Raw genomic sequence first — 12,256 nt, 5'->3', positions numbered from 1 at the left:
TTCTTAAAAAAAAAAAAAAAAAAAAAAAAAAAAAAGCCTTGTCTTTTTCTTCACAGACAAGATGGATATAATCCATGGGACCCTCACCAAAAAATATATGAATTTCACCCTTTGTGCAGGGGAAGTTATGTATCTTCTTCTCTGTAAAATTCTATATACTCAAACATTCTTCCCAATTTCCCCCAGTCCTTGACTCAAAAGCTACCTTTATTCTTGTGTCTTCATTCTTTCCCTTTCTGATTCCATTCTTTCTGTCCGTATGTTGTTCAAACTGCCTTCATCCTTAAAAACTTACTGCAACCTTACCTTGCACTCAAACCACTACTATCTGTTATTCTTTTCCTTCAGAAATACATTATTTAAGCTAAACCTCTAATTATTTTCCACTTCTTTAGCTCCATCTATTTTTTTAACTCATTTTAATTTAGATGTTTCATTCATTTTGAAATTGACCTTGATAAAATCCCCAGTGTACTAAAAATCATTCATCAAATGGTTCATTTCACTGCTCACTAAATGGACCCTTCTTGAGCATCTAACACTGCTGATCTCATTCTTTAGACTCTTTGCTCCTTTGATCTACAGGAAACTAATCTTTTCCAGTTTTCTATTTTTGACTTAATTACTGGTATCCACTTCATCATTCTTTTAAATGCTGGTATTTTTCATGACATACTCAGTTACTCATTCTCCTCTTCTTCTGTATTATGTTTTCTTACTCTTCATTTTCACCCAGGCATTCATGTCTAGCAAGCACCCTCTCATAAAAATGCATCTCTCCTGACTTTTCATATGACAGTCTGCCTAATTCCATGCTATTTGTCTTTCAGGGTCTTACTAGAACTGCTCCAGTAGGTGTCCCTTACTTCTTCCTCTCCATGCTGAGATATCCTATATTGTATTTTCTATGCCCTTTATGTGGTATATTGCATTCTGCATTGCTTTATCTATTGTGATTTGGCATGAATGTTACCAAAGGCAATGCTCTTGTGGTTTTATCCCCATAGCTCCTATGGTGCTTTTAAACAACAATCTTTTGTGTAGTGATTTCTCAATAAACACTTGCTGAATACATGGAAAATGAATATTACAATTGAAAAAGTTCTTATAAATCATTAGTTTCCATTTTTAGTATCAATGGCAAATGATCAGTTAGGGTTTTTATAGTTTTAGTCTTGTCCTTCAAAATACCTTCATTTTAGATTCTAAACAGTTAATGGAGTGACTTTGATAACATACTGAGCTGACTACACTAAAGGAGAGGTATAAGAGACAAACCTCATGTGCAAACTTAATTTCCGAAATAACTTACTGTTGCATATAAATGCAACAACTTCCATAAAAATTCTCTAATAAGGTGAAATGAGGTAACTTCAAACCCAAATTTATCCTTTCCTACTTCAGAAATAATTAACACAATAAAAAATGCATGGCAAATTTATTGGTTAATTCCTTTAGATATATAGTTTTTACAATATTTGTGGTCTTCTGATATACATGTATCGGGGGGAAAATGGACATAACAATGGCTCACATGTTGCTGGGAGATGCTCTTTAATTTGAACAGCAGGAGAAAGGCAATGCAAAATGAATGGAAAGAAATGAGAGGCTTTTAGACTTCCTCAGTAATGTTGTAATAGTATCAGTTTCTGCAGACAAATACTTAGGAAATACATAAAAAAATGAGATCTGCTTTCCTAATTTTACAGACTATATGAAAAATTAGGAAAGATATCATAGAAATTTATTTCAGAATAACAAGGAATAAACTAATATAATTGCATATCAATGACTACTGATACTATAGTTTTACCTCATTTTCCAACTTAATTTAGATATAATTGACCAATAATTTTTATATGTATTTAATATATACAATGTGATAATTTCATGCATACTGTGGAGTGATTACCACAATCAAGAAAATTAATATATACATCACCTCACATAGTTACCTGTGTGTGTGTGTGTGTGTGTGGTATGTGTGTGTGGTCAGAAAGCTTGAGATATACTCTTAGAAAATTTCAACTATATGGAACAGTATTAGATGACCAGAGTTATTAAGTTTAAAACTGAAAGTTTCCACCTTTGACCAATATCTCCCCATTTTCCCCATTTCCTAGCTCTTGACAACCATTATTTTACTCTGATTCAGTGAGTTCTCTTTTATTTTTGAGGCTTTGTAGCAAATTTGTATTTAGTTTACTATTACAGAAAAGTACATGAAATCTATATCCATTCAATGTATACTGCAGAATCTATTTTGTGCTCCATTGTCTTGAAAGGCATCAGTTCCACAAAGCAACACATCTCTATTGTAAAAGAAAGTAATTCCTGAGTTATTTTCTCCCTAAGATTTTGTGGGAAGAACAAGAGTTTTACCATGTATTTCCTTGTTGCTGTATTTAAGCCTTTGGTCATATTTTCCTTCAATACCATTTTAACACAAGGGCTAAAAAAAAACATGTATCTAAAAGACTTGCAACATGTCAGACGTGTATGTTGCTTTGGAATGCAATTGTATTTCTGTCCAGCAGCTTCTTTTTTGGGAATTGGAAATACATTTTCCAGTGACAAGAGCGTATTTCAACTGAGGCAGCAAGTTGGTTATAAGGCCCTAGGTTGTATTTCAGAAAAATGAAAAGCAAACCAATCAAACAGAAGGATAGGCAGGCCTTGCAGGCCAACCAAAGCCTTCATCTCTTTCTAATTTTGCTCTCATAATTCCCACATGAAATTAAAGTATATTGTTCAGAGTGAAATGAGACGCTGTATGTTCACTCTCTTATTCTTCATATATATTTTAAAAGACGCCAGACCCAGAGCAAGCCCAAATTTTAGAGCCACACTGTCAATACCAGTGACAAAGATGTTTGCATTATGCATTGCTCTTCTTTAAAAGAAATTAATTTCAATCAAAATAGGTCTGGGAAGGTCACAGAGTGGCAGCTTGGAGAGGTTCATCACAGATTGTTTGGTTCCTGATTTTGATCTATAGAAGTGCACCAAGTGGCTGATATAGCCATAGCTCTACTGCAGGAGGTCATCTCTCCCTCCAGGGAGAGGTCTGATCATCACCCAGAGAAGCCCATTTGTCTTTGGATTGTCCTCTTCTGCTTCTGGTGCCCAGGGTTCCTTTTGCCCTACACTCTCACCTTTAATCCAGAACTTTGATTCATGACATATAAGCCACCCAAAAATATATAATTTTACCTAACTTTGAAAAGTAAAACATAATCTGTATCCAAAGAGATACGTTTCCAGTCAAAGACATTGATATTTAACTGCATCTCTTACATCTGTTTTAAGATTTTTGTTGTTACATTTAACCTCCCCTTCCCTCTCTAGGTAACTCAGTCAGTATCATCATCATTGTAAGCTCTGATTATAGCATAATTGCTAGAAAGAAAAAAAGAAGTAATTAATGATTGGAAGAAAATTTTTCCTTTAATATGCCTTTTTTTCAAATAGTGCAAGGGGTCCTTTTAAATATAATTGAAGTTTGCTATGTACATATCCATAACTCCTACCCTCCATTCCCAATCTTCCCAAACCCATGTCCTTTATACCTGTGTTATTTAATTTCATCAACTCATACTTCTCTCCCTGTGATACTTAATTTACTTTATTTATTTAACCTCTCTGGAACATTCTTTCTAAAATAAAGAATAAAACTCTCTGTATAAATTATGTAAGAATCCCTAGGGAATAAGTAGTTGAGTCATATGTTGGCAAATAGCCATGCTAATAGGGAATAAAATACTAAAAACATGTTAGCAGAGGTATGTATTGTACTTACACATATGACTTCCAACAAAGCAATCTGGCATGTATTTAACAATATCTTTATTATTATATCACATAATAATTAAATACGAGTGATAAATAATTTAATGTTTATAGTGAATATTTCTTTTGCTTAACCAAAGCATATTTTTCTCACCTCTTAGCATGCTTTTCAATATTTATAAAAGACAGGCACTGAAATGTAAGTTCCCCAAAGACAATTCGCATCCTCTTCACAGTGTGTCCTCAGGCACAGTGTCATAAAGCACAATTTCTGCTTTATGAGATTTCACAATAAATGTTGAATGAGTACATCTTTATCTTTCCAGACACTGAAGTTGACAGTTGTCCATGAAAAGATATAGAAGCCTCATTTCAGATTTGGACTTACTGTCCAACTGAGATGATCATACAAACCCATACAATGTTGGACTTATTTTTATGAGTCCCCCATTTGCATCTGGCATTGAGCTATACTCATGTTTGCAGAGGTGAGAAGCCATAGTCCATGCTCTCCAGGAGCTAACAGTTAAGCTAGAGAGGTGGATAAGGCAAAGAATGATGTGAAATGGCTGGGTCATAAGTTGCCTATGGGAGAATGAAGAGGCTGGAAAATCATTCTTAGAAATTTGGTTATTTTGGGAGTTCCCACTGTGGACCAGTGAGTTATGAACCTGACTAGTATCCATGAGCACGCAGGCTCAATCCCTGGCCTTGTTCAGTGAGTTAAGGATCTGGAATTGCTGGGAGCTATGATGTAAGTTGCAGACATGGCTCGGATCCCATGTTTCTGTGGCTCTGGCGTAGGCCAGCAGCTGTAGCTCTGATTCATCCCTAGCATGGGAACTTCCAATGCCATTGGTGTGGCCTTAAAACAACAAAAAAGAAAAAAAAATGAGTGGTATAACACTACAAAAGCTATAATTATTTGTACTCATAACTCTAGTCCAGGGCCAAGAATACCTGTAGCTGCCTTTCTTGTTTCTAATTCCATGGTTCTCAACTTCATCTGCTTTTAAAAATCAACCAAAAAGCACATAAAAAAATGAAAGTTTGGGCTTCAGTAAATATCCAGATTTATGGGTTTTACTGGGGGCTCAGGCATTATTTTTTAAAAGAAGCACCCAAGGCAATTTTAATGTCCAATCATGTTCAAAAAATCATCGTTCTATTTTTTTTTCCTTCTACAATGTAGAGGAGCTAGGCATCAAAAATTCAGACAGGAGCCTATAAATGGATGACTAATACTGGGAGCTATGGTATTACTGTGATACTGCAAGAAATCATGTGATTTTATAGTTCAGTCACATGCTGATGGAGACAAGTTAGTGATGATCTATTCCATCAACTTAGAACCTGTGGGGAGAGACCCTCTAGCAGCGCCAGGCAAGCCAGGTACAAACCTTACATTGATCTTTCCTCTGATTTTGGAGATGGGAGAGGAAAGGAAAAGAGGAGAGAAAATATAAAGCACATAGGGATAGAAGAACTGAAAATGAAGGTGGAGAATGGGATGGAGAGAGACAGAAATAAGAATAACTTTAAATTATAAATCCCTTCTCATCCTCATTTTGACATCATACTAACATGGATCCCAGAGGAGTCAAACAAAAATGCCTTTTACCCTAATCTAGAAAAAAAAAATCTAATGGGCAAGTGATAGGTCTTTCCATGAAAAGGGGGTACTCATAGATTATAGGATTAATGATTTATGTTCATAAATTTGCAAAAAAGAAAAATTACTCAATGTCAGTTTCCAAATTTTGCAGTTACACTTCACACACACACACACACATACTCCTCAATACAAACACACCCAGAGGTACTAGAATGTCATGGCCTTGAGGGGGTTTACCACAGCACCAGGCATTTGCCTTCACAATCTTCTTAAATACTCAGGTTCTGAGTAACTTCATTATTTTCCTCACAGTTTCATTTCTTGAGTTAGGGCCTTTATTGACAAGTAAGGATAATAAGATTTTCTTAGGTAACAACTGCATAAGACCAACAGATAACATAATTTTTGACTTGCAGACCAGAAAAAATGGCAATAGCGGGAGTTACTCTAAAAAGATTTTTAATAGATTATCTAACTATTCTGGGGACAGGCACCCCGTCTCTTTTATAATTTAAATTTATATTTCAATCTAGCAACACAAAGTTCTACTCTAGATGCTTAAACTGAGAGAAGCTTAATTTCTCAAGTAACAAGATGTTTGCAATTGAGCTATGGGATAACTGCAAGGGATCTAGTTATTTTCTATTCTGCCATTCTTTTTTAGCATGTGGATTTTGTTCTCATGGTTACATAATGACTGATGATCCTGCAGGCATCATATCTACTTTCCTGAAGCAAGGAGGAAAAATTAAAGGAGAAAGATCAAAAGTTCCATGCCAGTGAGTCCATTCCTTTTACAAAGCTTTTTCAGAAGTTCTACCCAGAAATATTCTTTAACATTTTATTGTCCATATCTTGATCATTTGGTCATCATTACCTGCAGGGGGAAGACCAATATGAACTAAGCTGTCCAGCCTAGTCTCTATCACCCAACTTCTCTACCCTCTTCACTTCACCCCAACTAACTTTGTTCCTAAACTCTAAGAACTGGAATGAAATGAAGAAGACGAGCCAAAGCCTCAAAGCCTAAACTCACTGTCAACATTGTTGGCATTCACATCAGCAACCACAGGCTATGGCAGGGTTGGATAAGTGTGAACAGTCTCCTCAGACACAGAACAGAGGAAATAATGATTTCCTCATTAAAGTGCGGAAAGGCTTTTTAATAATTGAGTAGTTATTTTGACTTTAGCTAACTCAGTTCTTGCTAAAATTTGTGCCACTAGATGTTCTTTCAGAAAAAATTTAAAAATAAAACTTAACAAACACTATGATTTTCTCTTCAACCTATTTAGGAACCAGGCAGAAATTAGTGTTACCATATTAATATGGGAAGACATTTTGGTGGCAGTGTTGCTCTTCTTTTTTTTTTTTTTTAGGGCCACACCCACAGAATATGGAAATTCCCAGGCTAGGGGTTGAATCAGAGCTGTAGCCGCTGGCCTACGCCACAGCCATAGCAAAGCCAGATCCAAGCCACATCTATGACCTACACCATAGCTTATGGCAACACCAGATCCTTAACCCACTGAGTGAGGCCAGGGATCAAACGTGCATTTTCATGGACACTAGTCAGATTCGTTTCCACTGAGCCACAGTGGGAACCCCTCTCATGTTAATAACTACCTATATCACTTACCAGAGGGGAGAGCAGAGATACTAAGATTAAAGAAGTGGTTACTTCCTCCAAGAAGAGCAGGCAGGGGCATTTTCCTGTGAGTATTCAGTGAATACATTTATTAATGCAAATTAGAAGTATTTAAGCTAACAAGTGTGTCCATGTTGTGTCTAAATATTCTAGTTTTAAAACTCATTAAGTTTTCTTAGTAAATATCTGGATCTTCATTAGGAGTAATAGTTTTAAACCTAATTACTTATTTTTGAGTTTTTCTGGGCACATGACCACATACATATAAACACACACACACACACACACACACACTCACGACCATAATTTTTCCAGGGAGTAAAGTTTACTTCCCTAGTTCTCTAATTAAGGATAATAGAACATTCATTTCACCTTGGTGTTAACTACATATAAAAAATATGAATACCAAAAAGGAAAACATAATTACTGTACTATGTAATTCACACAAATTAAACTATTAATTCATAATGAATGGTTCTAGGAATTCTTAGGAAACATATTTAAATCTTTTGTATTGGTTCTAACTTGAATAGAGCAACATTTTAATGAGTATTCAGATCTTGGTAAAGTACTGTGGGCTATGTTTATCAAAAGAGTTTCAGTAATTTGTCATCTTGTATTTTGCATTGTGACCTTCACATTTAAAGCAGTCATGACATTGCTGACAAAGATCTGTGCTGTGTTATAATTTTATTGTCAGTAGAAATTACACATGAATTGCTTATACTCTGAGGCAAGTTATCCCCTGCTTGACAGTCAAAGCTTTGATTATGATCAAATTTCTGTTAGTTTGCAGATACATTCAATTTGAAAAAAATAGTATTTTGCCAGGAACATAAATCTACATTCTGTCTGCACCTAATTGTCTACTACTCTTAGAAAATTAACTTCTGGAATGAGTCACCAAACTAAAATAGTTAGAAATGTTTTCCTGAAAGGAATTTTGCAATTGATTTTCCTGTTTGTAATGTTGATAACCAATCAACATCTCGAATATCCATGAAGATTTTTTTCTTGAAGCAGTTCTTCTATAACACAAATAGTTAGCAATACATAACCTTAGGGGGGAAAAAAAACAGATCCCATCTTCTAACGTAAATTGATCTCCAACAAAGGTACTAAGACCATTCAATGGAAGACATAGTCTTTTCAACAAATGGTACAGAAACAAAGGATATCTAGATGCAAGAGGTTGATTTTCACAGCATATATAAATATAAATGTAAGCTTAAAATGGATCAATTTAAGAGCTAAAGTGATAAACATGATTTTTGCAAATCATATTTCTGGTAAGGGATTAATATCCAGAATATATAAAGAACTCTTAGAATTCAACAACAACAACAAAAACCATAAACCCAGTTAATTGACAGGCTAAGGAAATGGATAGACATTTCTCCAAACATATATAAATAATTAATAAGTATGTGAAAAGATGTTCAATATCACTAGGGAAATGCAAATTTAAGCCACAATGAGATACCACTTCATATGTATTAGGATGTCTGTTATAAAAAAGAGAAATTGACAAATGTTGCTGAGGTCATGAAGAAACTGGAACCCTTGCACACTTCTGGCAGGAATGTAAAATATCACAGACATTGGAAAACAGTTTGGCAATACCTCAAAAAGTTAAGCAGAGTTACCATATTCAGCAGTTTCGCTCCTAAATATATATTCTGAATAGCTATGTCCCTGTTTTCAGTTACAAATATGTCAATGTTTATTGTTGAATTATTCACAAAAGGTGGAAACAACTCTAATGTCTACCAATAGACTAGTGAATAAACAAAATAAGATATATCCATATAACAGAGTATTGTTTGGCCATAAAAAGGAATGAAGTACTGCCACATATTACAACTTGGATGAAGCTTGAAAACATGATAAATGAAAGAAATTAGTCCTAATAGTCCACATACTATATGATTCCATTCATATGAAAGTTCAGAAGAGGGAAATCTATTGATACAAAAAGTGGGTTGTTGCTTAAGCCTGGGGAATGGGGAGGAGAGGTGACTAGGAGTGATAACTAAAGGGCACAAGCTTCCTTTCTCAGGTGATGAAATATTCTAAAATTGACAGTGATGATAATTGCACATGTATGTAAATATGCAAAAAATTGTAGACTTATATACTTTCTATGTGTGGATTGTATGGTATGTGAATTCTACCTCAATAAATCTGACTTTTAAAAATATAAATATTTAAGGAATAGCTGTACCACACATGATCTCCCATTTGGATCTCTCTTAGACATCATTTGTTACTGTGACTTTGGCTATCCTAATGGTGCTACTGTGCTATCTTAATAGTGATATGAAACTCTTCTTGTATAGCCCCAGCTCCTCCTGGCAGTTGATACTGTAATATCCAAGAGTGAAACAATAAGAGGGATAAGCTCTCAGTTAAGTGTTGAATCAAACATGACCTTATTGACTTAAAGGTTATGTGAATTTTTTCTAAAATATAAGTGACCAGGCAAAACTATTTTACAGTGAAAGGTTAAAGAAAATAAACTTGCCTTGTCACTTATATCTTAGACCACAACTTTGCAATTGAAGCAATGGTCTTGAGGGGGGGGTCTTCAAATATTTTAATCCACCCTGCCTCACTTACCCACATATGTAAAAAAGATATACTTCCTTAGCAAGATGTCTTGGTTTTGTTTTGTTTTGTTTTGTTTTGTTTTTGTCTTTTGTCTTTTTAGGGCCATACCCATGGCATATGGAGGTTCCCAGGCTAGGGGTCAAATCCAAGATATAGCTGCCAGCCTACACCACAGTCACAGCAACTTGGGATCCAGGCAGCGTCTGTGACCTACACCACAGCTCACGGCAACACGGGATACTTAACCCACTGAGAGAGGCCAGGGATCAATCCTGTGTCCTCATGGGTACTAGTTGGGTTTGTTAACAACTGAGCCATGACGGGAACTCCAAGAAGTCTTGGTTCTTACCAGTAAAAGGATATGATTGAGGGCAATGAAGTCCACTCTTTTTTTGACCCTGGGGCTGATGGGAAGGAGAAGAAGCAGGTCACACCTTGGTGGTGTTATTCTTCTCTCTCTAGGCCAAATCTGGAAAGGGGAGAGAGAGCCTTACATAAATACTGATGATAGCGACAGTGGAGCAAATAACATACTTCCTGTCTCGAGCCTCAATAGAAGGTCACTAATCTGGGGCACACATTGATATGGCAGTGCAGCATGGTCCTGTGAAGAAAAGCACTGGTTTTGAGGAATCCTGACTTCCCTTAGCCTCTCTATGCTCTGGTTTCTCTGTGACAAATCTCATGCCTGGATGGGATTCTATAGCAAAGTGTAGCAACACAAGAAAGGTTAAGGGCAGAACCAATGGTCACTGCTTAAGGAAGGCAGGAGACAAGACTGTAAGTTGAATCAGTTGCAAGCAAGCTGCAAATGCCAGCAGGTCAAGATGTATCTCCTGGGCAGGCGAGGGGGATACTGACTGAGCTTCCTACACTTTCACCTTGGTGTCACTAAAGTTTCAGAATTTCCTTACCCCATTCCGCACCCAGATACCAGTTTTGGGGAGAGAAGCCGGGCGAAGGAGAGGATATCTGAAAGAGACTGGATATTTTTTCCAAGACTCAATGGTATATGTAAACACACCAACTAGGTGAAGTAAGATGGAGCTGAGAAAGTGAAATAGGGTGGCAGGTAGTTTTAGACAATGAGCAGGTGGCAGAATACAGAGGCATGGAAACCAAAGAAAAAGTTTTTGAGAATTTACATTTGCAGATTTCTCCTTAAGGTGAGCAGTGTTGCTTTGCTAATAAGTTTAACAACCTTTTGGCTGAGAAGATACCTGGATCTATCTGCTCCAAAGCTTGAGTACTTCCCTAGTAGATGCTGGAAGCATCCCTAAGAATGGGTATTTAAATTATTGGTATGTGTATGTAATGCAGTATCCAGAGGAAGGTCCCCATTTAGATCCTGAGTTCACACTCAGGACTAAGTCCATTTGCTATCTAATTAAAAATCATACGCTGACAAATATCCTGCAGGAGAGTAGTCTGTGATTAGTCAGTATATCACACACATGCAAGGAAGAAATGTAAAAAATTTAGGAAGACATTAAGACAATGCAATTCACCATATCCTGGAAAGAAGTTGATATTTTGATTTCGACTTGGACCCATATACGGGAAGGAGACATACAGCACTTTCTATAGGAACATATACATTTTTTCAGAGTTTTCTACTGTACGGTACAAAGGAAAGGTAACAGAGGCATTTTGAAGAACAGTTTTTCAATTACAGAAAATAGCCAGCTGACCATTTTGACCCATCGAAAAGAAGCATAAATTTTTTTGGCACAAATATCCCAGTAGTATCCCTAGAAAACTGAAAATTCACCTGAAAAGTGTCAAAACATGTAATCAAGCAGAACATTTACAACTTAATTTCTTTCTTCCAACAGTAAGATTGGAATGGATTTTATCTCCTCTTAAACAATAACCAATTCTGGTTATTTTCTCTATTTTTTGCGTTATAAAAAAAGTTACGTGTACTATCTCTGTGATGGCGGAGATAACTTGTCTCAAGTTCTCCAAATGCAAAACTTAGATTATAATATAATGTTATTATTTTACAGTTTCTACTTCAATAAAATGTATTAATTCCCCCAAATATACTGTCATCTCATATTAATTATACATAGGAATGAATACAGGCATGTATTTACACACAGGGACTAAAACCTCATACTTAGTATGTTGTCTTGATTTATGCAAGTACCAAAGCCTGTCATTCAAATATATATATCCATATGTATTTATCCATTTGTTTATATATACATATTATTTTCTATCATATTTCATTTCTTATCATTAGATGTTTAGATGCTTTTAATGAAAATTACTCCAAAAATTATTACATAGTCTATTTTTACATCTTCTGTATGGTACCTAAAAGAGATACAGCGGTCTACTGCATACCTGCTGGAAGACTAGGAATTGCTACATATAACTCTACGTAATTGTACAATAAAATCACTATATTCGTTTGTGATGCTTTGCAACTGCTGCCTCAGGCAAAGCCTAAAGCCCATTAGACAATTTTATCCTCTTATTTTAGGAGAGGAACTATAGTTGTTTTTTTAAAAAGATGAAGTTAATCTTTCTCAATCTTTAAAGACATGTTAAGATGTTTTTCCTTCGATTTCAATTCCTGCTCTTTG

The 12,256-nt window shown here is 35.6% G+C and overlaps 1 long non-coding RNA gene across 4 annotated transcripts in view; it reads right to left on the bottom strand.

The window, feature by feature from the left end:
* The window catches only part of LOC102165712, a 640,592-nt gene that overhangs the window by 32,123 nt on the left and 596,213 nt on the right, over positions 1-12,256 (bottom strand). For all 4 annotated transcript variants that reach the window (XR_002342756.1, XR_002342754.1, XR_002342755.1 and 1 more), the window contains one exon: positions 10,012-10,131. This is a non-coding gene — a long non-coding RNA (uncharacterized LOC102165712). The remainder of the gene's footprint in view (positions 1-10,011; positions 10,132-12,256) is intronic.

Source organism: Sus scrofa, chromosome 3 (assembly GCF_000003025.6).
Source record: "Sus scrofa isolate TJ Tabasco breed Duroc chromosome 3, Sscrofa11.1, whole genome shotgun sequence".
NCBI lineage: Eukaryota > Metazoa > Chordata > Mammalia > Artiodactyla > Suidae > Sus > Sus scrofa.
The sequence above is the reverse complement of the archived record's forward strand: the minus strand, read 5'-3'. Positions and strand labels throughout refer to the sequence as shown.